The sequence below is a fragment of the Betta splendens genome, chromosome 1 (assembly GCF_900634795.4).
Source record: "Betta splendens chromosome 1, fBetSpl5.4, whole genome shotgun sequence".
In the NCBI taxonomy this organism is placed as follows: Eukaryota; Metazoa; Chordata; class Actinopteri; order Anabantiformes; family Osphronemidae; genus Betta; species Betta splendens.
The window spans coordinates 9,771,624-9,793,958 of NC_040881.3; the positions used below are offsets into that span (position 1 = coordinate 9,771,624).

Genomic DNA, 22,335 nt, shown 5'->3' on the forward strand with positions numbered 1-22,335 from the left:
GCACAACAACGCTGTTCCTGTCCTCCTTCCCACACACACGCCATCCATCTATCTATCCCTACATCCTGGTGCGCTCTCCCTCCTCCTCTCTCTCCCACTTAGCCTCCCTCTTTTTCTCACTTTTCCTCCCTTCTTCCCACCTACTTCCCTCCACGTTCTTTACCTAATTTGCTCCCTTGCTCCCCCCCCCCCCCCCCGTCGCCCCCCCCCCCCCTCTCTGCCGCTTCCTCCTCTTCCCACCTCCTGCACCTGATTTCTACCCTGCATTAAAATAGCCTCTTCTGCGCCTCTCCCCCTCTGCACGGTACCTAGCTGATTTACTCAGATCTGTCTGTCCCCCCCCCCCCTTTCTCCAATCCTACCTTAACCTGATCCATCCCTCTCCTCTCCTCTCCTCTCCTTCCCTTTCATTTCCTTTCCTCTCCATGCGCTTCTAAACTTTCATCATACGCCTCTCCACTTGATCTATTAATCTCTCAGTGTTCTTGCTCAGTCTTCCCTATCCCCTTGGCTCCTTTCCTCCCTTCCTCACCCTCCTTCCTTCCCACCCTACTTTCTCCGCCTCTCCCAACACCCGCCGGTGGGGCCGTCTCGGCTGGCGATGAGATGAGACGGGAGACAACACAAGTGGGGGGTGCGTGCGAGAGGGAGGAGGAGGGTGAGATGAATGAAGCGCAAGGACGGAAAAGAGGAATGTGGGAATGTTTGACGAGAACTATGATGGAGGAGTTGAGTGGATGGCATGAAAAGAGTGCAGAGAGAAGGTTTTTTAGAAGAAAATCAATTATACATCTTCTTTGTGGTTCAGTTTGAGTTGTCAGCTTTGGTGTTGTTGCTCCAAATTGTTTGGCAGAGAGCACAACAGCGGCCGTTTTCTGCGGTTCATTGCTTCACACCCCTGTCCGCTCATCTGTCATTTCATTTCTGAACTGCGGCCCGTTTTCGCGAAGGAATGTGATAAACCCGCTCAATTCACACGTCGTGTCAAAAGCGAGGAAACGTGATCCGAGGGGACTGGGGCCATTTCTGCCAGATGAGCGAGGCGACGGGCGAATCTGGACGACAGCGCGCGCGTGTGTGTGTGTGTGCGTGTGTGTGTGTGTGTGTGCGTGTGTGTGTGTGTGTGTGTGCGTGTGTGTGTGCGTGTGTGTGTGTGCGTGTGTGTGTGTGTGTGCGTGTGTGGTGGTGGTGGGGTGAAGGAGGAGAGGAGGGAGGACGGAGTCAGGAGAGGAAATAAACGGAGGCCTCAATGGAGCGATGAGGGAAATGAGGAGAAGCAGATGCTAGATTCCATCTGTATACGACAGATAAAACAGTGTGTGTGTGTGTGTGTGTGTGTGTGTGTGTGTGTGTGTGTGTGTGTGTGTGTGTTTGACAGGAGGAGGTGTCCTGTCTGTCTCTAACAGGATGTGACAATTAACCTTTCTCCCGCTGAGTGAGGCTGTTAAAGCTGAGGCTGTAAACGAGTTTTATTATGAACACAGACACATCACACAGTTTAGAGGCGTTGTACACAAACACTGACATTGAGCACCGGACAGTTAACATAGGGTTCATTCTGCCTATTTAAAAACAACACGACCACCTGTTAATTTGTCTTTAACTTGAAACTCATGAAACATTAGGAAGTTATGTAACGCTCAGAATCTGTCTGTCTGTCTGTCTGTCTGTCTGTCTGTCTGTCTGTCTGTCTGTCTGTCTGTCTGTCTGTCTGTCTGTCTGTCTGTCTGTCTGTCTGTCTGTCTGTCTGTCTGTCTGTCTGTCTCGGCCCCCTCCATGTAATATGCCGATCCTTCTCTGTACATCTATGGGTACTGCACACTGCTAAAAGGACTTTTAAGTGCTAATTTTCCAGCATGTGAACAAATACAGATTGATATGGATGAACTCCCTGAAGCAACAATACGTTAATACTTAATAGTGAACCTAAACTACTGGGACATCTATGTTTTTAGTAACTCCTATTCATAAGAGAGTTTGGTTGTGGTGGGGAACTTCAAAAAAACCCATACGAACTTGTAATATGAGGACTATTTCTACTGTACATGTTTAAGCCTGTTGTATAGGTAAGTGAATAGTTGCTGGTGGAGCGCTGTAAATCAGCACAATGTTGTCTTTAGAAGTTCAGTGATGGACTTGGCTGCTGCCCACTATTATGTACAAAGATGCACGTGCAAAGAACAAGAAAACAAAAGTCAGAGTCTAGAGTGAGGGCCAGCGTGGCAGATGGGCCAGCAGCAGAGTAACATACGACTGGGTGCCCTGAGTGAGGCTGCAGCCGCAGCACGCCAGCAGAACCTCAGCAGAACCCCAGCAGAACCCCAGCTGCTAATGAGGCTCTACACACGATCCCAACAGGGTCCACTCCAAACGCTGGGACGCACACGGGCACACACAGACACACACACACATAAACATGCATGAACACACACAGCCCAAGATGCAGACGCATGTCGTCACTCACACACACACACACACACACGCACGCACGCACGCACGCATGCACGCACGCACGCACGCACGCACACACTAAGATGCAGACAGATGCATATGCTTTAACGTGACCTTGGGCGGCGGAGCAAACGCCAGCACTTTGTCTGTGTTCAAACCAATCTTGTCACTATAATTGCAATGTGTTTTATGTTTTGAATGAACAAGGAGGTTTGGAGGACTTGGATGTAATTCAGCAATAATTACAAAATCAAATCGTTTCTCAAAAATTAAATGTGACAGGAGTCTGTATTCAAATGTAGGGAAAAGTTAAAAAAGTCCTTTTTTCATTGTTTTGTTTTGTGGAAAACTATATTGTGTGTAGAGCTACTCAATGATGTAGTTGACTTAACCTTGTCACTCCCTTGTCCTTGTCCATCATTTGGCTGAACACACCAGTGAGTGGTTCCATTCCCAGTCCTTGGGCAAGGCACTGACCCCTTATGTGCCTGGAGGAGTCAGGCCAGCTGTGCCATCAGTGTGTGTGTGTGTGTGTGTGTGTGTGTGTGTGTGTGTGTGTGTGTGAGTGTGAATGAGAAACAGATCAAAGCTACTTAGTAGAAAAATGGGAAAACAGATGCCGCAGCCTAAACAGAGGTCGCTTTCGGTTTCACCAATGAATGGGTTAAGTTTTAAACTATGCAGATTCAGCAAAGCCATAAAAAACAACAGATTGGTGGCTTGAGGAAAACTATAAAGCTGTTGCATTTAACGCCTAATTTAAATAATGAATTAACAATAACAACTATTTAATTACTTTAATGACGTTATAATTTTAGCATTTATTTTCAACGCTTCAGTTAAATGGAGTGATAACTCAGCTGTAGGTGACCTGTGGCACAACTCATGGATGTGATTTTTCCGCTCCGGGCCCTGGAGGAGCTCAAACACGCGTGTCAGTCGACTCAAGGTTCCCGGAGTCATTTCTAGGAACCAGAGCGCCGTCCGAGGTCGGGCCCGGCCGCGCGCCGCTGTAGCACATTTCATTTTCTTCCCAAAGCATCGTGAGTCTGCTGATATTATTACAGCGCGTCCACGCCTGAAAGTAATAAACCCGAGCTCCAGTAAAGACGAGGACTGTAATCCATAAACAAACAATAACAGAGGCACTGCCTTTTAAAACTGTACATGCTTCGCGGGTCCTTTTGCTTTTGCAGGCGGATCCTGTTATGAGCAACGGCTCGTGACTGGCAGACGGAGCTGCGTCGCATGTGGAAGAGGATTTACTGTACATTATTACACTTTGTGTGTACTACAGTATGTAGGAATACTACATTATGCTTTATGTTATATATAAACTAACAGACGGAGGGGAACGTGGGACATATGCTGCGTGATGCTGCTGATTCAGTCCTGTACGTTAGCGGCGGCGGCGGCGGCGTTGCGGTGGGAGTGTTACCCAGAGTGTCTCTTTGTTATCTTAACACAATGTTATTGTGCTTCGCTGAGCGGGATCCGGAGCCAAATAAAATCCGGGGACGCAGATTGTTTCGTGATGCACACACTGTGCCAAGTGGCGGCGGCATGCTGGGTTTTTATGGGCTGGAAATCAGACGGAGAAAGTAGCGGAGACGGGATGGGGCTCTCGCTTACCTTAAGAAGCACTTCAGCACGTCAGACTGTGAGGAGGAGGGGAGGAGGGGGGAGGGAGGGGGGGAGGAAAGCAAGAAAAGACTGAAATTAGAACATTATCAGGAGCAGAGGAACAACAACAACCAGCCCTGAATGTTTGTGCGACGTTAAACCAGGGAAAATGCTGATAACATTTCATAAGCCGACTCGTCATTAGCTTAACTGAGTTTCGTGCTAAAGGTCACGGCGCCGGAGCCAATTCCAGGTGTCAGCCGGGCCCTTAACCAGTCGACACCTGGAGGCCTTTTCCAGAACACCGTCGCCCAAATACTAACAAGCCGCTGCGTTTGGCTCAGGTCTCGTGGGGGGAGGAGGCAAACGGCCCCGCGCTTTGTCTTTTTACCCGCCCGCGTCCAGAGCCGGCGGCGCCGACAGCTCCGACCGGGGCCGCGGAGCCGTTTCCGCCGCTCTGAATGCCGCCCGACGAGCTCGGACAAACTCTGCTGCTCAGTGGGCTTTTTCGGAGGCAACTGGCAGCTTTAACGAGCAAATAAAGAGAAGCCCTTGTAGAAATAGCGCGTTTCCTGCGTCTCTGGAACCTGTAGGATACAGTAGTTCATGCACCCGGGTTCTAGATGAGGAGAAGCTGCTCTACTCTGCGTCCTCTAGTCAGACACTGACCTACTATACTTCACACCGTCCCGCTCTCTGGGGAAGAGGCGACATTAGCACCCGTACAGTTTAACACGTCCATGGCACTCAGTGTGTTGACTGCTCTGTATCTGCCTTCTCACCCCAAAGAGTGAGCGTTTCTAAAGAGGACGCATTTAAAAGTTGACAAACTCAAGAAAAAAGGAGGAAACGCTGGAGTTGCACTGTAAAATACAGTTTGTTGCTTCAACTTCAAAATAAATGTTGCTGGAGTTTTATGTCATTGTCCAAAAATGCAATTCAGTCTTACAAGACGGCCCACATGGTGTCATCAGTCATGGCAACCTTCAACTCACAGCAGGACCTCGCTTTAACAAGACTTTTCTCTATTTTATCACGACATGATGTAATGACTGTAAGTCTGTAATTAAGAGAGGAGCAAACAACATGACAGCGTATCCACACACACACACACACACACACACACACACACACACACACACACACACACACACACACACACACGGATCAGAGTGTTTCATTAGGGAGGAGGAGATAGATTACCCTCCCAAAGGAGACGTTGGCCAAGAGGCCATTGATCTACTGAGCTAAGCTCTGCCTGTGTGTGTGTGTGTGTGTGTGTGTGTGTGCGTCTCGCCCGCTGATGGAGTCTTTAAGTTGAGTAAGCACAGTAAATCTCATCCAGTTGTGTTTAATGAAGAGAGAAAGAAACACTGTGTTGACATATTCATTAGGTGCAATTACGCTGCCCGAACCGCTGCCACGTCGCTCGCTCACTCACCAGCGAGACAGAGAGCATCAGCGCAATTCATGCCTTCAAATCACCAGGAGGAAGAGATTGATAGTGCTCGAATGATAAATAAAAAACATATTTATTCCACTTATGCAATGACAACACAGCGCATGTGGAGGCATCCAGTGTAATTTGATCCTATTGAAGCCTGGCAGAGAAGTGAAGTGTAAATCAATCTGGCTAAAACCCCAATCACTAAATTATACAGTCTTTACTGATGATCCAATAAAGGTCGTTATAATGGTGATTTATGGTAATAACGCAACCATATTTTGTGTAACAATCACAAGGAAAATAGCAGCTAATGCTCTTAGCGGCGCCGCACACTGGGCCTGACTGTGTGTGTGTGCTGGGATGCTTCCCGTCCACACGTGTGGGACTTGTAATTAGCTTTCGCGCTTGTTCCCTCGCATTGGATGTGAAGGTAATTGGGGCTTTTGGACACTCGTTCTCAATCTCTGTCGACGCGCGCGCGAGCGTGCGTGCGTGCGTGCGAGCGCGATCGAGCGCGAGCGCGGCTGCATCCTGGAGAAAGGCCAAACCATTACTGTGCGCTCAGCCTGCTCTAAAGCAGCTTGTGATTCATTAGTAATGAGTCCATTTGCAAACTAAATGAGTGTTTGAGTGGCCGGACGGCGACGCGTGTGATGACTGCGTCCACTCGTTCCACTCCCACCCTCGCTTCTCTCTGTCACACACACACACACACACACGCACGCAGAATCAGATTGCAAGGTAAATTTGCACACGGAAAGCGTGTTTGCACATCTGTGTGTGCGTTTGTGCTGCCAGCGAGAGAAGCTCATACGGAGATAATGAAGTCAGTCAGTTGTGTCATTAATTACTGTTTTACACCTGCTTGTCTCAGCTAATTAGACATGCTGACACACACACACACACACACGCAAACACGCACAAACACACACACTTTTATACACGTACACTACGTATATATATAAAAAGCTGCGCACACAGGAACACATTCTATCACAATCTGGCTTTTTTTTACACAGACAAGTCAAAAATACATTCTCATTTTCACTTTGCGGAAGGTGAGATCACTGCTAAACACAGCTCGGCTTGGGGATCTCTCTCGCTCGCTCGCTCCTTTGGTCGCCCGTACAAACACACCGCCGCGCCCCCTCCCTTTCTCTCTTCTTACTTTGTCATCCTCTCACACTCCTCCCTTCCTGCACACATCCACTTCCCACTGTCGCTCTGCACGTCGGAGGAATCTGTGCTCTGCTCGTGACACACACACACACACACACACACACACACACACACACACACACACACACACACACACACACACACACACACACACACACACACACACACACACACGCACACGCACACACTGTCTCCAGGTCTTTAAACTCTCGGAGTGAGTGTGTCTGCGAGTGTGCGTCTCCTCCCAGCCCATTTCCTCAACAAAGGCCACAGCTGCTGCCGGTTTGCTGAATAAAAGATGACAGAGACATAATATCAGGAGATTACCAGCTAACGAAACAATGATTTTGTCCAATTTAAACAGCGACATCAGTTGCATCACAAGCGCCGTGCACGTCAACTGTGATATGATAATGTTTGCCAGCAAACGAAAACAGTTTTCATCTGCACAGAGCTGCTCGCTCGCCCCCCTCCCGTTTTGTTCCCTCTCTCTCTCTCTCCTTTCCCCCACGCCGTCTCGTCCTCCCTCTGTGTCTCATGCACACACTTCCACTCACCCGCGCGCACGCACGCAGAGCACGTAGAGCATATGGCTATTTCTCTCCACTTTGAAGGGTTGCTTTGAAGCTATGGCACCCGTATCGATTGGCGCTCAGATGAGCTCGCTTCGCCAGAGCCCTGCGATTATCTGTCGCTTTATTTCAAACAGAGTGCAAGAGAGGGGGGCTTAAACACCCATCACTCACTCACACTCTCACAGTCAGTTATCCTCTCATACATGAAACGTGCACACGCGCACGTGCACACACACACACACACACACACACACACACACACACACACACACACACACACACACACACACACACACACACAAACAGAGATAATGAGATGAGCTTACACACTGAATCCCGATACTTAAGGCACTTCAGAACTGACAAGTGAGTGGTGAATGTTAAAAGAGTGAGGACATAACGAGAGAAAGAGACTATAAAGTCTGGCAAAGTGATGAAACTTAAGAGAAAAATTTCCCCCATGGCTCTTCTCAGATTTAAAAAAAAAAGCCAGTTTCTCCATAGGCATTATGAAAATGTGTTGTCAAAATGAGCATTTAAACTAGAGCCCAGGGTTGGTGTTTTTAGGGGGTTTGCTCAGAGTCAGGGTTGACAGGTGTTCGTCAGGTTTTTTTAAAGCAAACAAAACAAAAACACAAAAAAAAAGAGGATTTCGAAAAAACAAAGCAGGGAACTGCACTGCGCGGCTTCAGCCGACTGGAGTGGGGATTATTCAAGAGGGAATCTCTGCTTTATGCCCATAGGAGGGGGCCAGGGTGACATGAAATGTTAATGGTCTGCCCAGAGCAGCAGAACTTCATAAAAGCCTTGATTTAGAAACTACAGTAGCTTTGAGGGACACTGAACATTGTGCACACGCACACACAAGCGACACACCACATGTGCTTTGATTAAATCCTCAGGCAACGCTGCTGAGACGTTATTGACAATAAACACAACTGGGTGTGTAAACGCTGTGCTCACAAGTGTGGCTCTCCAGTGCAAACACACACACACACACACACACACACACACACACACACACACACACACACACACACACACACACACACACACACACACACACACACACCCTCTAATCCCTAACATTATTCCATGTGACAGGGCCGTGGTTTACATGGTGGTGATAAAATGAGAATATTCATCAGCTCAGGGTTCAAGAAGCTACAGCTTTGTGACACGGGACTGGGGAAACCCCCACAGAGCGGCCTAACGATGGCAGACACACACAGCAGCTGCAGCCACGTGTGCACAAACCTACTCTCGTATAAGGTGACAGTTAGTGGGGGGAGGTTTCTTCCATTGGTTCACTCCAGCGGCTCTGTGACTGTGTAATTGTGTATAAAACCTTCATATAGATCAACCGGGTTTCTGTGGGAGCTGCACATTCCTTTGCAGACGTCGAGGGTTGGAACCAGGATTTATAGGACATTCAATGGGAACGCTTCCCCCCGTGTAACAGTAGTTGACGCATGCGTGTCTGCAGCCGGACTGACACCTTCCTCCTCGGAGCCACGGCACCAGCAACGGAGGCCGACACGCGCCGACGTTCAAGCCTCGTCTTCAAGCCGCAACCATGAGGCGTGCGTTTGCCTTCGCCTTCGTTTGCAGAACGTCTCGTCCTAAGGCGTTTCGTGCGACAGAACGCTTTGTGTTTCACTTATTCGACTCACGTTTCCCTTGTCGTAAAGCTCGTACCTGCTGTATCTCTTCGATGTAAATGTTCATTCAAGACGATTCACCCGTTGCCCGCTCAAGGTTAAGTATCACTCAGGGACCTTTGCCTGCTTAACTGTGCACATCACAGCTGTGTTGAACCAAACACAGACTACCGTTGGTGAATCGTCTTCTCTTAATATACTGTACAATATACAGCATGCATGTGTGCGTGTATGTACTGTGTATTCACTTGTGTGGTTGTGTGTGTGTGTGTGTGTGTGTGTGTGTGCATCTGGAGTAATTGAGAGAGGATGTCTGGGTGAGTAAGCTGCTGATGTGGGAGGTTTATGTGCATAAGTGCACCTATGAGAGCCAAAAAGAAATGAAAATGTGTGTGTGAGCCAAACGGAGGGGTGTGTGTGGTGTTTGTGCACTCGTTAGGTCCGTATCCAACCATCACAATCAGCGGTAATCCTGACTCAGCATCAATAATGACCCCATTAGTCACAAACCCCTACTGGTGCACACACACACAATCACACGCAGAAACACATACACACACAAACGCACGGACACTTCATCTCATTAGTGTGCGCATTTAAATCATTACGGGATATTTTTGCAGATAAGTCACGCGTGAACTGAACTGATCACTCGCCTTCACCTCTCTGCCCGCGGCAGGTGTTCAGCCGTGATGATCTAAACGGTGTAACACCACTGTCACAGTCTGGGACGGCCGTCGTTGCTAAGTTCTGCAAAGGTCGGCTTTCGTGGTGAAACTCCTCCAGGAGCAGATTTAAAGAGACGCTCCTGCTCACGTTCAAGCACAACTTAAACATGCAAAACAATAACTGCGAATATAAGTGCTTGTATTTTTTATTTATTTAACTGCTCTCACAGCGACACAAAACCCATCTCTCATTACATATGCTCAGATTTGCCCTCTGGTGTGGTGTGGTTTTTAATTATATGCGTGCATAAATTAAAGTTTTCATTTGACTTTCACATTATAATAAAGACATGTCGCAAAAAGAAAAAAAAAACAATCGAACGTGCCTCCTACAGCAAATATGCAAGGACGTGGAGAATGACAACATGCAGACGCCCATCAATAAACAGAGACAAGGGTTAGAGTCGCGCCTCCTTCAGTGTGGAAAATGCAGAATAAAAGGTGCCTTTTTCACTTATATTAAATTGTTATTATATTTATGAGGCTGCCTGCAGCACGTGCGCAAACCTTAGAACATATATTCACTCACACATCAAGCAGTTGGACGTGAAAAATAAGTCTACCCGTCCGTATTGCTGACAGAGTAAAGGTCATAGGTCAAAGGTTAAGGTCCAGTCAGCAGGAACGGACGCCACCGGAGACTTCACCTCTGTTGGACCCTGCCGCATGTTGGAGTCCAGTGACACACTCTCAGTACGTGTGCATACATGAGCATTAGCTCCATAGCTTCATTTATGTAAAGATGTGTGCGCGTCATTTCTCCGTGTGTGCGTGTGTGCGTGTGTGCGTGACCCTGTGCCCTACATCCTGACAGGATGAGCCAGTGGGCTAGGAAAGGAGCGCTGGACCCCGAGGTGTCAATCACAGGCTCAGATTGACAGACGAGTCAGCTAGCGCCACTCTCACACTCACCCACACACTCTCCCTCTCAGGACTGCACTGTGTCACTCTCTCAGGCTGGCTCGCTTTGATTCCCTCTTCCTGTCTCTGTTTCCTCTCTGTCTCCCTGTGCCTCGTCACCCCCCCCCCTCCTCTTTTTGTCTCACAGCCCATGTCTGTACATCCACATGCTGTTTGCACTTTGTCACTTACCCCCCGTCTCTCTCTCTCTCTCTCTCTCGCCGTCTATCTGCTGGCCTGTCTCTCCTCTTTGTCTATGACAGATGGATGCCTCCAACCATTTCAGTCCCCCGCTCTCTCTCGGCGTCTCCCTTCTCTGGTTCTCTGTCGAATAACGCGGCCATTCATGCGTGCGCACACAAGTTTACCGTGACTGTGTGTAAATAGGCGTTTACGAGTGTTTTCATTGCGTCTTTTGCAGCAAAGCAAAAGCAAATAGGGGTCGAAATGTGCTCACTGTCTTCTCTAATGAAGACGTCAAACCTGATGTAGACATTTACATTTTTACAGTGCAGTCAAATATAGAACATTGTGCTGCAACACTTAAACTTAAAGAAAAAAAACTATAGTTCACAGTTGACAATTACCTGAAAACTGCACTTCCTGAAATAGTTTGGGTCTTAAATATGAAGCGATTGAAAGCCAAATTATTCCCACTGACTGTGTAAAAACAAAAACTTGTTCTTAGCGTTGCATGACAGTAACGATTGTGTAGCAGGTGAACCGGCACGGGTCCAAACAAGCCTGGAATCCAAACACTATTCGCTGCACATCTTTAACGGAAGCCTAATTATCCACATCCATAATGTCTGGATTCCCAATCTCTGCCTCGGAAATAAGTGTCCATTGTGAGCAGGAGCATTCTGAAGATGAGCCATGCTTTAATGACATGAGGCGGCCAGATTGGGCCGTCGCTGCTGCCAGCGTTGCTGTCACTAACAGACTAACATAGTGTGAACCCAACCACCAGTCACAGCGTGTACAAGAAATGCATCCTGGTGCGATCACAAGGCTGCATTTCAATGCAGGAGTCACGCTGGAAAAGACAAATATTACAGACGAGGCCCGTAAATAATCGCCGCCTTCCTCGTAGGCTGATGATTCAGTGATGCGGGCGTTCGGCCGCAGCGTCCGTAAATCTGCCGGCCGGCGCCGCGCGGCGCTGTGCTAATTCTCCGGTTTTGCCTCAGGAGCGTCTAGACGGAGGAGTAAATTACTGCTGACGCGGCGAGAACTTTCCCGGAGTTGTAAAGTCCCCCCCTCGAAGGCCGGGACCCGTTCAGCCCGGACCCGCTCGGCCCGGACCCGCTCGGCCCGGACCCGCTCGGCCCGGACCCGCTCGGCCCGGACCCGCTCGGCCCGGACCCGCTCGGCCCGGACCCGCTCGGCTCACGTTGCACTTTACGCCCTTCGCAGCGATTACGGGTTTATGCGCTTATGCGCTTACATGAAACACGCATTGCGAATTAGACCGAAACAAATGATGAGACAAACAAGCCACACATTGAATATCACATTCCTCCCGCTGCCCACCACATTTAACACGTTTGCGTCAGTCGTCAGACGGGAGTTATGAGCTCGCATCAGACCAATGGTCCGTCGGTGAATGAAATGTGACCGCGGTGACATTTTCAATCACACAGGTTGCTTCGAAAGAAAACTTGGAGATTCACATTTGAGATAAAATGAGAACATGTCATATTCATTTACACGGAAGGTTTGACCTGGCGTGGAGTCAAGAGTTAAGAGGTTCCTGCAGATTCAGAGACGTCTCACAGCCTCGCCTGCGCCTCCATCTCTTTGCATGTTCTCCCCCTTAATCTCCCCTCTCTCGTTTCTCCTTCTCCTCTGCCCTCATTCTCACATCCCATTTCCCTCCCATCGCTCCCTTCTTCATCCGCTTCTCGTGCGCCGCTCTATCTTCCATCTGCTTCACCCTCTACCTCGCCCCCCCCCCCCAAAAAAAAACCTCCCCCCACCCCCCTTCATCGCTTTGCTTTCGTCTCGACACCTGACAGAGACGGGATCCAGCAGTAAATCTCCTAAAGCGCCGTCATCCACCATCCTTCACACCACAAAGCTGAGCGGGGGGGGGGGGCTGAAGAAAGGCAGGGAGGTGGGAGAGGAAGACGAGGAGAACAAAAGGTGCACCGTGACAAAAAGACAAACAGATACAAAACGGGCCGAGGCGCGCGCGAGCGACGGTGATGAGAGGACGGGGCGGGAGGCACTGATGGAGGTGCTAAAGCGATGATGGAAGACTGGACCCACACACACACACACACACACACACACACACACACACACACACACACACACACACACACACAGCAGCAGGATTAACAGCATGATTAACACTGCCCTCCACCACAACCCATCCTTCCTGCCCCGTCAGAGGGGGACATGTTGGGCTAAGCTCCTCGTCTCCAAGCCTCAGCTCGTGATCGACCACCGCTCATCAGTCGCCGCCTCGCCCTACGCCGCGTGTGTGTGTGCGTGCGTGTCCGTGTTCCATGCACGACGTGCTGCTAGATTGCAACTAGTCCTCGTCTCTGCAAGAACGCGCAGATTGGGTTTTAAATTTTTTTTTTGTTTTTCCCTCCTCTGTCCTTGTGCATGAGCCGACACTTGAATTTATCTGTCTGTGTCCGTGTACTTAGGATCGGGTTTCCGTGTGTAGGTGTGTGTTTGTGCGCCTGTGACAGCGGGCTGGGCACAGTGTCCATAGCCGGTGCTTTATGGCTGCTGAGGTCTGATTACATTGCAGCGACTGGAGGGCTGAGCAGCCTGGTGCTTCTATCTGTCTTGTGTGTGGCTGACTGAACAGACACAGCGAATGGAGATGGCACAGCCAGAGACACTTGGCCCGGCTCCCAGAGATCTCACAGGGATACAGCCGCATAATAGATTCACACAGGGAAAGGCACCCAATTCATACTTGATTTGCGACTTCCATGTCTGTCAGTGAATGTTGTTTTTACTCAAGTTGTTAAGTGCATATTCCCATTACTTCATACATTTATTGCTCCAGTTGCGCTTTTATTCATATACTGGTTTTCCTTCACTCATACTTTTTACTCTCAGCACTGGATCAGAGCGGATCATTCAAATCCTGCGTTTGATCCCAGGTCTGGGATTCTGACCCGCGGGTTATTGATAATTCCTTTCACTTTGATCTCCACAGTTTTTGTCAGAATCATTTTTACTGTTACGCATCTCCAATACGAACATTAACCTGGGGAATGCTCCGAACTGCAACACTTCATCCTTCAGATTAATGATGACAGAGGGGTTGTTTCTTTTGTTTTTCTATTTTAATTTAATGATGCTGCAGGGGGAATGTTTTACACTAATTCACTGCAAATCACGGCTACTATTAAACGTTTTCTTTCCATCAAAACGCTTATAAGCGATACGGGTGATGGGTGTATGTGAAAGATGAGAAGTGAGAAAAAAGGAAAATAGATAGACATGAAAGGCAGAAGATTGGGGGGTGTGGGGGGCAAAAGCGACAGGGAGAGCTGGAACGATGGACAGTGATGCATGGCTGTACTGGGAAGTCCAGCACCGAGCACAGCGCTGGGTTACTCCCAAGTGTGTGCTATGTGTTATGAAATTAGAGAGAACAATGTGCCATAAAGCAATGAGGGAGTCTCAGGTTCTTGATGTATCATATTGGGAAGATTCACCTTCAGTATAGTCACTATAGTGCGTTTGAGGATGAGTGGAACAGAGAGAATAAAGGAGGAACAAAAGGAAAATAACAGGGAGACGATGTTTGTGCACATGTTAATGCGTGAGTGCATGTGTGTGCATGTGCGCGTGTGTGTGTACAAGCCAGTGCACGTGTGTGGGTGTGTATTAGATTTTATGTGAATCCTAAATATGGATGAAAATCAAGGCTTTAGGATTTTAATCAGCCCCATCTGAGCGCTGTGTGGGGACTCTGAGAAGCTTTCATGTAGAGTTTCTCTTTCTCTCATGAACACACACACACACACACACACACACACACACGCTCGCACAAAGCATCCCCTCATGCCTTCTGTTCTAAATTTACACCTAACATGAGAACGAGAGACTGGGGGAGGAGGCAGCAATGAGCAAGGCAAGGTAAGGCGGCGAGGAAGTGGAGGAGGGAGGAGAGGGAGAAAGGTGGAGGATGCTAAGGAGGACGCGCGGTGACAGTGGGTGGGGTAAAAGGACGGGAGCAGAGGGAGGCAAGCACGGGGGAGGTGAGAGAGGCGAAGACAGAAATGAAGAAGGGGAACAAAGGAGAGGAGACAAACTTAATTTAACCAGTAGGCAAGAGAGATGGAAGGAGGCAGGAACGAGGGGAGCTGGACAGACAGGGAGGAAACGAGGGAGGAGGGGGAGGGGGGGAGGACAGTGGTATATTAGTCAAGGTGTCCAGTCTATGTATTGCCTGCTGTGCAATACCACCCCTCTGATTTACTCTGCTGAGTGACTGATGAGAGGCAGGAAGAGAAGGAGGGATGCAGAGATGAAGGGGGGAGGGAGGGGGTGGTTAAGGGGGGGTGGGGGGTTTGGGGTGTCTCGCAACGAGCGTTTAGGCCAAATTAACGGCACCTCATAAATTAGACTAACAGTCAAACCGAAGGGGCTGGAGATGCAAGTGTGTGTGTGTGTGTGTGTGTGTGTGTGTGTGTGTGTGTGTGTGTGTGTGTGTGTGTGTGTGTAGGGGGGGTGCATAACAATCAAGTATGTGTTGCGCATGTATGTGAATAATGACTTGTCAGGAGGGAACAATTTGAGGCAGTGCACACAGATTACTGTCTGATAAAGCCGAGACGTTCCGCGTTTTCCCCCCTCATCAAACGTTTCCTGCACGGCGCCCACACAGTCTGCTCACTGAAAGCTCCTCTGAACCGGACGCATCCTCAACAAACCGACGGAAACGAGAGTCGGCTGCCCGAGTCCGTCTCGCGTTTCCTGGTCACGTGAGCCGCGCGTTGTCATCGCAGTGAGTCTGGGCTGTTCGTTGCTGCTCATGCATCATAAATCCTCCTTAAACATTATTTATGTTATTCTTCTATAAAAAAAAAAAAATCTTCGCGCAAGCACCCGCCAATAACCGTGTGATTGCGGGAACGCTCGGCGGAGACGCGCCGACGCAAACACACACACACACACACGCGCGCGCCTCGGCTGATGCTCGGAGTGATTAAAGTGTCACGCTTCGGAGTGTGTCACCTGGGCGCCGCTGTATCTTAAATCAGGACAGTGAAGCACAGATTGGGTATTGACTGGCCGGCAGAAGTCTCCATCCATCACCCTGAGAAACGATAGCGCGGAGGCCGCCCCCCCCCGTGTGTGACCCGGGGCCCGGCCGGGGTGACGCGAGGCGGCGGTTACGGTTATTTATGCAGCAGGGGCGAGCGAGAGGGGGAGAGAGAGGCCCGTCACGCAGGCAGATGCGGGCTGACAGGCGACATGTCGGCGTCAAACCCGCGCTGACAGACACATATGCTCAGACGTGCACTTCTAGTAGGAGATAAGACCCCCCCCCCCCCCCCCCCCCCCCCCCCACACACACACACACGTCGTCTCTCACCCCCGGTAAAACGCCGATACGAGCGCACGCACCCGCAGACCGACAGCGCCGCGCCGCCTCGGGGGCCGGAGCGGCATCTTTTGACTGTGTGCCTAATGATAATAAATGAGCCATCATGGGTGGGGAGGGAGGCACTAAGTCATCCCCTTCATCGACAGGAGGAAGACTGGGAGCCCCAAGGTCATCCCACTGTCAGCATCACTCTCCCTAACAACTCCTCTCCCTCATTCACATGCGCGTATGCATGCGTGTGCACAAAAAATATTGCACACGCGGTAAAAAAAAAAAAAAAATGGCCCAGTGCTTTGTTCCCAGTCGTGTACTGGTAGAGTTGTTTAAAGTCGCGTGAGAGAAAAGTGAGCAGGTTATGTAATTTTTTGAAAGCATGGAAAAGTTCAGCTCGTTTCATCGCCCTCAGTGATTTTTGGCGCTGAACCGGAGCACCGTGTTTCCCGGGCCTCCCGGCGACACGCGTGCCCTCGCCCCACGCGGAACGGCGCCAACCTGCCTCCACCTCGAGCCCCGACGCCTGCGGAGACGGGCGGTGCATAAGTAAAACGTGTCTCTATCAACCCCCCTGACCCTCCTGATTCCCATCCCTCTCCCTAATGAGCTGGCATGTACTGTCATCTCTCCCAGGCACAGATCAGAATTCAAATCCGAGGGGGGGGGGGGGGGGGGCAAATAAATTCCTCAAGAGACACAAACCAAAGACGTCCAAAGCGGCGGACGCTATTAACGCTGTGCTAAAAATGTACGTTTGTGGGGGAGAGGAGGCTTCAGAAGATGCGTTGGAGAAACGAACAGGAAGGTAGCGCCTTCACTTTTAACTGTGGGAATTCTTTTCTCTCACTCACACACACACACACACACACACACACACACACACATACAATGACACACACAGCTACACGCGCACAGGCGCGGACGCACCTACAGACGTGCGCGCGCACATACGCACAGGTTGCAAGTTTAGGCTGTAGCTGTAGAGAGCTAATTTGCACCACATTGAAATGCATCTCAATTAAAGAGAAACACATCGCGGTGCCAGGGGAGGAGAGAAGAGAGAGATGTGAGAGAGAGCGGGAGGGGGGAACGGGGTGTGAAACAGCGTGTGAGTATGAGAGTAAGAGGAGGAGGGGGGGGGGCTCAACTGTATTTGGCAAAGGAAGAAGGGAGGGGGAGAGAGAGAGAGAGGGAGAGACTGTGTGTTTTCATCTCCCCCTCTTAGAAAACATCTCATTTCGGGATGAATCAGATTTAGAAAGGGTGTTAGGAGGTTGAGGCGCAGCTAAAATCCTAACTAACTTCAACCTCGTTATCACCAGCGCTCTGGTTCCGCGCCAGCGCCGGCGCCGGGGCCGCGGCCGTCCCCGCTGGCGTATTTATAGGCCCAAGGCCGCGCGGCGGGACGGGACGGGTGGATGTGGCCGCACACACAATGAGGCTCCACCTCAGGAGCGTGGGCGGCGGCGCTTTCCAGGAGCGGGTTAAATTCTTTAACTCGACCCGGTTCAGAGCGAGATAACGCGCGCACTCATACGTCTGAGCGCCTGCTATGTGCGATTTAGCGAGCGCGCATCAGAGAGAACAAACAACAACCCGAGGAAAAGCGCACACACACACACACACACACACACACACACACACACACACACACACACACACACACACACACACACACACACACACACACACACACACACACACACACACACACACACACACAATCTGTCAAATGGGAGAATCAGGACTGGCTTTGTGTGCTGCTGCGATTTTGCATGGACTGTCATGTTCTTAAGGCTGCGATGATACTGCCAGCCCACCATCTTCACAACAACACCAAACACGAGTGGATCCCTCCTTTTATGCTGTCAAAAGGTACTCAACTTGTCTGCGGCTTCTTTCTTTCTTTTCCCTTTTTTTTTTTTTTTTTTTTTTTTTTTGTTAACTCCGCGTTTGCCTCCGCTCAGACACGAGTCGCGCGGCTCGCGGAGTGAAGAGCATTCTGGGAAATCAAGTGCTTTTTGATCCTGCTCCAGCCTAAGAAGTAGCGCCCCGCTACCGACTGGCTCGGTAACACTCCCATCGCGATGATGTAATGCACCCAGTTTATACGGGCGCCTGCGCTCTGCGGGGATCGTCAGACGAGCCCGATTAAAAGCGCCGTCACGGGGCGGCGCCGACGGTGACACCGTGTCAACGCGTCGTCCGACGATACATCATCCCATTTTCACCTGACGGAAAAAAACCCTGATGGGGCCGCGGAGGCTAAATGATTGGTTTGTTGCGTGATTGCCCGGCCGCGTCCACAATGAGGCCCACTCAGCAGAACCATGTCATCTGCGGACACTACAGCAGGTAAATTGAGGAGCCATAACTGGAGACGCTCTCCCACTGAAATTCATTTCCTCCACTTTTACCTTAAAGTGGTGGTGAAATCAATTGCGATTATTAAATATCCGCCATCTTCCCCCTCGGCTCCCAGAGCGGGCCCTGAACCGCTGACCCGCTGACCCGCGGGCCTCCTCTCGCGCCGCCTGGGCCGCGGGTGTCTCGCAGTCGTTTGGCTACGCTAAAATAAGCAGAGGCCTTCCTCCGTATAAGCCCTGGACCAGTGACAAGTGCGTCAAAGCCAGAAGAAGCCGGCGTGGATCAGTGACAGCTAAATATATAAATATAAGCGCTAAAAGAAAAACTGCTTACATGGGTTTTCCTTTCCCTCCAATACTTTGAGTTAGCATAATCTCTGTCTCTCCATCCTGCTTTTCTTTTTGCTCACTTCTTCCCCTGCACACACATGACTGAGCAAAGCTCACACACACACACACACACACACACACACACACACACACACACACACACACACACACACACACACACACACACACACACAGTACACTACATGCATCACAGTGACAGCCCCATACTGTACATGAACAACAACACACATCAGCGGGCCACCGGGTCGGCCGAGGCGCCCCATCACGCCCTCCGTGTCACCGCTCACGAGCGCCGGCTGACAGATCGAGTTGTCGTTACATTAAGTAGGGCCTCTCTATTAGCGCAAATGGTGGCACATAACCAGATAATCGGCTGTGGACAGCAAGTGTGGCTATGTGGGAGGTGAGATGCTAACGGATGGTGTGTGGGAGAGTAATGTTTTATGTTGGAGGAAGTGTGATATCTCCATTATAGACAGACTTAATTGATAAACAGGACAATAAAAGCAGCAAATGGCCCCATAGATTCCAGCCAGCGCTACTGTAGGACGCCACTATCTTTATAATGGGGAGTAATGACACTGGCTGTAATAGCATATTTAGTAGAAGCTTTGGAAGAATATCAGACAATGTCATCATTGTAGGGAAATAAAAGGCCAATAAAATTCCTCTCATAAAAGGTGGGGTCCCTGAGGGATCCCTCAAATGTTTCATTCTTCTCGCGGCCCCCCTCGCTCCTTTCACCTAATCCCCCCCACCCCTCACCCCCCTCACCCCCCGGCCGGCTCCACTCCCTCCACCCACCGATAGGCAGACTGACTAATAATTGTCACAAACGGCTACGCTTAATTCCCGTGCATAATCAGCGAGAACTTCGCAGCCACGGGGTAAAAAAAAAATGTTTGAAAGAGAGCAGCGACGGAGCTGCGCTGCCACGCTGCCTCCTCCGGCTCCCGGCGCCACAAAACAATTGATGAAATCCCCCTAAGTTAATCATCTTAAAGACTCAAGCGCCCGCGCAACAAACCGCGAGCATCGAGCGACTGTCACGTGCCAGCGGGAAAAGACGAGGAAGACTCAAAGAGACATCGATTGCGGCCAAAGTGTGCTCACCAGAAAATCCGGATCAGAGCTCGATGTACGGAGAATCCCGAGGAGTTTCCCCTTTCTTTCTTCCGCCCAAGTTGAAGGCAGCGGCGAGACGCGCTCCCACGGTCCCCGCCGAAACTGCGAAGAGAGAAGGTGAGACCGCGCGTTAGCCGCGAGACGCGCGCGATCCGGCCGGCGAACGAGGTCAACCAGCCCCGCCACCCAAAAAAAAAAAAAAAAAAAAAAAAAAAGTGCATCAGTGGTTACACACATTTAGCGGACGGAACCAGGACCGTACCTCTCGGATGAGACGGGATCACCGGCGGAGAGTGGGAGAGACGGGAAAGGGACCAGGCAGCGGCTGACAGGTTTGACTTCAAACTGATGCTGACGATGCGCACCGAGATAAGCTCCGGAGGAGAGAGCGCGAGAGCGAGCGCGCGCGAGAGAGAGAGAGGGAGAGAGAGAGAGAGAGAGAGAGAGAGAGATGGTGGGAGAGCGGGGCACAGATTCGAGAAACTGAATTGAAAATGTGCACTAGTTATTCGTGTAGATGCACGCAGCACAAAGCGATGGATCTGAAGAGGGGAGGGTCTGGAACTCATCAGAAGTCCAGATAGGCTGCGAATGGGTAAAATAGTTAGTTAGTTATGAGGCTGGAAGTAATGGGGGATGGGATTTCTGCACCATGCCATAATCAACCGCAACATATCGTTAAGGCATGATTAATACAGCGGTGCTGTCGTGTAATAATGTGGGAGGGTTTCGCAGAGTTCAGTGGCTTCGGTTGAGTCCAAACCGAAGGCCGAGCACCGCCGGCGTCGTAATCGACTCCTACGAAGTCACTTCTCTGCAGGAGGAGAGCAGGCGTTCTGTTTTGCGCGTCTTAACGAGCTGTTCGGGCCATTATTTACCAAATGAACGACAGACGAGCGGAACCAGAACAAACGTACGGCCCAATAGGGGGTGATTTTACGCAGGTCTCTGTGTGACGGCCCACAGCGCAGCGCCCTCATCGCACACAGGGATGCGACCTCGCATCCTCCCCCGGGTCGGACCGGACGTCACCCGCGTCCAAACGCCACAGATCGTCCGGACGCTACATCTAAATATGTGCCCGTCTGGAACGCGTCCTGCAGGAGAAGCCACGCGGTCTAGGGCGCGGGAGAGAAGATGCAGGAAGATGGATGGAGCGAGCGTCAGGAGGCCAAGGGTCAGGGTGAGAGCCGTGTTTGCCTCACGCTACCTTCCCTCCCGCCGAGAGGATGAGAGAGGAGAAAGGAGTAGGAGGAGGAGAATAATTCCAAGTGCTGATTCTTTTCTTTTCATATCTCATTCCTGAGTCACCACTTCATCTGTCCACCTACCCCCAGATCTTCTTTCCTGTCTCTCTCTCCCTCTCTCGCTCGCTCGCTCTGTGCGTCTCCATGGTCTCGGCCTCTCTCTCCCTTCCTCTCATCTGTCCCTCCTTCCCTGCTCGCCCCTCTCTCTCTCTCTCTCTCTCTCTCTCTCTCTCTCTCTCTCTCGGATCATCTCTTGTTTGTTCATGCACCCAAATGTCTCCAACATCCTGCTCTCTATTTACAGAGCATGTGGGATGAAATGTGTGTGTGTAAAAGTGTGTCTGTGTGTGTGTGTGTGTGTGTGTGTGCGTCAGCTTTGCACTCGGGCATCTGAGTGTATTTGTATGTGCATATACAGTATGTGGGTTCATTGTAGTCCGTTTTTGGGATATTGATCCGTGCCTGTGCTTGTATGTACAGACCTCTGCACGTTTTCATACAGCGGCGACTCTAAGCAAGTGTTAAAGCAAGCGTCAAAGTGCACGTTCCCACACGCTGATCAATGCCTTGACCCGTCAATCAGCCCGCTTGCATCCGCCCTTGAAAGGACAGACGGAGGAAGTCATGACGAAGGGCAGGAGTGCATATTATAAACCTTCACTTTGTGGATTTAAAGTTTCGGGCCTTGCGAAAGCTACGCCGGCTTCACAGTGGTTTATTTAAGACACTCTGGGACTCCGCTCCACAGTAGATTTAGGTCTAAACCTGGATTTAAAGGTGATGAATCTTATTGCTATGCGCCTGCTGTTATATCTGTAACCATCTGTCCATCTGTATTCTCCGTCACGAGTCACTCAGACAATTTATTTTTTCCACCCTCCTTGTGTTTCTCACACAGCGCCAGCGTTTGAATGGGGGTCCGTGGGTGGCGGTCCCCCCGGAGAGCTGGGTGAAGCTCCCACATGACCCGGCCCGGCCCTGTCCACGTCTGGATGATTCCCCTGCATTTCCAGTCATTCCGACCCAGGTCTGATGATTTGCCCGTTACGTGCACATCCTGCTGCAGACGTTCAAACCATCGCCTACCAGACAGCAACTCAC

General features: G+C 50.4%; 1 protein-coding gene across 27 annotated transcripts in view; it reads right to left on the minus strand.

Annotated features, from left to right (window-relative positions):
* ptprdb (protein tyrosine phosphatase receptor type Db) overlaps positions 1-20,411 on the minus strand; it is a 97,675-nt gene extending 77,264 nt beyond the window's left edge. For 20 of the 27 annotated variants that reach the window (XM_055510490.1, XM_055510524.1, XM_055510368.1 and 17 more), the window contains exons 1-3: positions 20,250-20,409; positions 19,976-20,089; positions 4,084-4,109 (exon numbers count right to left, since the gene is read on the minus strand). The gene's annotated coding sequence lies outside the window, so the exon portion shown is untranslated. Of the gene's footprint in view, positions 1-4,083; positions 4,110-19,975; positions 20,090-20,249 lie in introns of all 27 variants that reach the window. The other 7 variants (XM_055510238.1, XM_029155148.3, XM_055510176.1 and 4 more) reach the window with 2 other exon arrangements.
* Between the last annotated feature and the right edge of the window lie 1,924 nt (positions 20,412-22,335).